Genomic DNA, 4,509 nt, shown 5'->3' on the forward strand with positions numbered 1-4,509 from the left:
AAAAAAAAATAGTATGTTTCTTTATTATGCACACGCAAATATTCATACACTTTTTTTCTTAAATATTTTATTTATTTATTTGATAGAGAGAGACAGAGCATGTGCAAGAGAGCATAAGCAGAGTGGAGGGGCAGAGGGAGAGGGAGAAGCAGGTTTCCTGCTCAGAAGCCTGATGCTGGGCTGGATCCCAGGACTCCGACCCCAGGACCTGAGCCAGAGGCAGATGTTTAACCAACTGACCCACACAGGTGCCCCGATTCGTACACTTTTGTACAAATTCATGAATGGAATCTTATGCACATTATAAATGGTCTTTAACTACAGTGCAGTCTTTTTTTTTAATAGCTTTTTTCCCCCTTTAGTACCATACAGACTTGCCTCCCTCTATTAGTATAATGCTAATTTTTTATTTCAATGATTTCATAATATTTCATTTACACTTTTGAGGATTTTTCATTTACACTTTTGAGGATTTTTCATATTTTTTCTCATTAAATTGCTATTTTATCAATTATACAAAACTATTTTGAGATTGAATTAAAATGCTGGTTCTCCACTGGAGGCAATTTTGTTCTCCAGGGGACATTGAGTGATGTCCAGAGGCATTTTAGGCTGTCAGATAGGGGAGGTGTCACTAGAGGCCAGAGATGCTCTAGACATCCTACAACGCCCAGGACAAAGCCCAGCACAGAGAATGATCTGAGCCAGAATGTCAATAGTGCTGAGATTGAGAAACCCTGAGGAAATCATGCATATCTATATTTTTATTCCTCACAGCTGTTTTCAGATATTTCCCCCAAATCTTATAGCACATCACATTTCTTCTACAAAAATTAAAAAGTACCGCTTTGCTATCTGTTTAAAAGTTCCAATCCCAATCGACGTGACAGCTCTTTAAGTTTTTTGACAGGCTGATGGGTATGGAAGGGATTTCTTACTGTTTTTATAAACAGTAAGAGTGAGTTTGAACAAATTCGTATATTTGGTCACCACTTAGATTTGCCCATTATTATTATATGCCCATATATTATAGGCCCATTTTCTACAGTTGTCAGCATTTCAAATAATTTTACAGATTACTGTTTCTCTGTTGAATTCTATGGAGATATTTTGGCCATAAAAATGTTTTAAATTCTATTAGTTAATGGAAAACGTCTTCCTTCTCAGTTTCTTGCTATCATTAAGATGGTTTTCCCTGTAGATTTTATTTGTTTTATTTTTTTTTTATTTTGGGGATTTTTTGGTCATTTTAAGGACTTTTGGAAGACTTTTTGTATTTTTTATTATTTTATTTATTTTATTTATTTATTTTTTAAGATTTTATTATTTATTTATTTATTCATGAGAGACAGAGGGAGAGAGAGAGAGAAGCAGAGGGAGAAGCAGGCTCCCAAGGAGCAAGGAGCCCGATGCGGGACTCAATCCCAGGACTCTGGGATCATGACCTGAGCCGAAGGCAGATGCTTAACCATCTGAGCCACCCAGGCGCCCCAACTTTTTGTATTTTTTAAAATCTATTTTCAATTTCTGTATAATTGACATGCACTGTTATGTTAGTTTCAGGTGTACAATATAGTGATTCAACAAATCATATACATGATCAGTGTTCATCGTGAACTTTTTAAAAAGTGTACTTTTAATTCCCTTAATCTATTTCACCCATCACCCTATCCACCTCCCCTTTGGCAACCACCAGTTTGTTCTCCATATTGAAGAGTCTGCTGCTTTGTTTGTCTCTTTTCTTTGTTCATTTGTTTTGTTTCTTAAATTACATATATAAGTAAAATCATATGGTATTTGTCTCTCTGACTGACTGATTTCACTTAGCATTATACCCTCTAGATTCATCCATGATTTTGCCAATGGCAAGATCTCATTTATAGCCAAGAATACCCTTTATCTACCCCCAACCTACCCTCTGGCAAATACCAGTTTGTTCTCTGTATTTAAGTGTCTGTTGGTTTGTTCATTTGTTCTGTATTTAGGTTATGCATACAAGTGAGGTCATATGATATTTTCTTTATCTGACTTATTTTGCTTAGTACAGCACCCTCTAGATCCACCCATGTTGTTGCAAATGGCTAGACCTCATTCTTTATTATGGTTGAGTAATATTCCATTGTGTATATCTATATCTATCTATATTCTGCATTTTCTTTTCCATTCATCTACCAGCAGACACTTAGGCTGCTTCCATATCTTGGCTATTGTAAACAATGCCACAAAAACATGATGTGCATATTTGATTTCAAATTAGTGTTTTTGTCTTCATTGGGTAAATACGTAGTAGTGGAATTACGTGATCATGTGGCATTTCTCTTTTTAATTTTTTGAGGAACTTCCATACTGTATCCACAGTGGCTGCACCAGTTTGCATTCCCACCAGCAGTGCATGAGGGGTCCCTTTTCTCCACGTCCTCACCAACACTTGTTATGTCTTGTCATTTTTATACTAGCCATTCTGACTGGTGTGAGGTGACAGCCTTATTCATTTGGATGTCACATAAAAGGAAGGATTTTATTTCCTTCTCACTTTCCTTCCTTGTTCACTGTTGGTATGTAGAGATGCAACTGATTTTTTGAGGGTTGGTTTTGTATCCAGTTACTTGGCTGAATTAATTTATTCTTTCTATTAGTGTTCTTGTGGCATCTTTAGGATTTTCTACATATAAGATCACATCATCTGCATTCATAAATTTATTTCTTCCTTTCCAGTTTGGATGCCATTTATTTCTTTTTCTTTATTTTTTTTTATGTTATGTTAGTCACCATAGAGTACTTCATTATTTTTTGATGTAGTATTCCATGATTCATTGTCTGCGTATAACACCCAGTGCTCATTGCAATATGTGCCCTCCTTAATACCCATTGCTGGGCTAACCCATACAATTGCTCTGGCTAGAACTTCCAGTGTTGTGTTGAGTAGAAGAGTTGTGAAATCAGGCATCCATGCCTTGTTCCTGATCAAAGAGGAAAAATGTTCACCGTATCCCCATGGAGTATCATGCTTGCTGTGGGTTTTCATAAATGGCCTTAGGTTGGGACAGTTTCCTTCTATTCCTAGCTTTTAGTGCTTTTATCATGTTCCATACACAAATATAAACAATAAATTTCTTGATGCAGAATATAAACAATAATGTATCTACCATGTTAGTAATGCATGATTATGTCATGTTGTTTTATCTTATTTTGCTAGTCATATTGACTACATGGAACGAGAGAATGATACACAAATTTCAGAATTTCTTCTTCTGGGATTTTTGGAAGAACCAGAACTACAACCCTTCATCTTCAGGCTGTTCCTGTTCAGGTACCTGGTCACCATACTTGGGAATCTGCTCATCATCCTGGCCCTCAGCTCAGACTCCCACCTCCACACACCCATGTACTTCTTCCTCACCAACCTGTCTTTTGTAGACAACTGTTTCACCTCCACCACTGTCCCCAAGATGCTGCTGAATATACAAAAACAGAGAAAAGTCATAACTTACGAAAGCTGCATCATGCAGATGGACTTTTTCATACATTTTTCAGGTGTGGACAACTTCCTCCTGACTGTGATGGCTTACGATCGCTTTGTGGCCATCCGTCACCTCCTGCACTACATGGTCACCATGAACCCTTGGCTCTGTTCACTACTGCTTCTGGTGTCCTGGATCATGAGCGTCCTGCATTCTTTGTTGCAAACCTTAATGGTGTTGCGGCTGTCCTTCTGTATGGAGATGGAAATCCCCCACTATTTCCGTGAACTTCATCAGATGATCCAACTTGCATGTTCTAATACCTTTCTTCATAACGTGGTGATGTATATTGCAGCACTGTGGCTAGGTGGTGCTCCCCTGGCTGGGATCCTTTAGTCATACTCTAAGGTAGTTTCCTCTATACGTGGGATCTCATCAGCTGAGGGGAAATAAAAAGCATTTTCCTCCTGTGCATCACACCTGTCAATTGTCTCCTTATTTTATTGTACAAGCCTCAGAGTGTACCTTAGCTCTGCTGCTCCCCAGAGCTCCCACTCATGTGCAGTAGCCTCGGTGATGTACACATTGGTGACGCCTGTGCTGAACCCCTTCATCTCCAGCCTGAGGATCAAAGACATAAAGTGGGCTCTAAATGTAATTTAGAGGGGGAAGCCATAAAAGGGCCATTTTTCTACTACTACCTTTGATTGCAGGCATAATGCCTAACAGCCAGAAATTGTGATTCTTTAATAAGATCATGAAAGCAGAACTTTATCCCTCTATTTATATCTTGGAGTTTAAATTTTTCTGAAGTTCATCTTTAAGAGATGAACTTAAATTTAAAATTTAAATTACTCCCTTTGTTGAACTTTCTGCTCCTTCTGATACCCAACAGTTTTTCCTTTTGTCTTCGTAACTTCCAAAGTTAGTCCAACCTTGAATCAGAAACATTTTGGAGATTACCATTTGCCTCATATAGTGATGAACTGTACTAGTTTTAAGAAATAAAATACATTGGCAACTGAGGCAATTTTTAGAATTTTATTGT

The 4,509-nt window shown here is 37.7% G+C and overlaps 1 pseudogene; it reads left to right on the plus strand.

Annotated features, from left to right (window-relative positions):
* The first annotated feature begins 3,209 nt into the window (after window positions 1-3,209).
* LOC112818786 (olfactory receptor-like protein OLF4) lies at window positions 3,210-4,139 on the plus strand (annotated as a pseudogene).
* Window positions 4,140-4,509: the final 370 nt, after the last annotated feature.

This window comes from Callorhinus ursinus, unplaced genomic scaffold, assembly GCF_003265705.2.
Source record: "Callorhinus ursinus isolate GAN/ISIS: 27379988/994484 unplaced genomic scaffold, GSC_fseal_2.0 scaffold4122, whole genome shotgun sequence".
Lineage (NCBI taxonomy): Eukaryota > Metazoa > Chordata > Mammalia > Carnivora > Otariidae > Callorhinus > Callorhinus ursinus.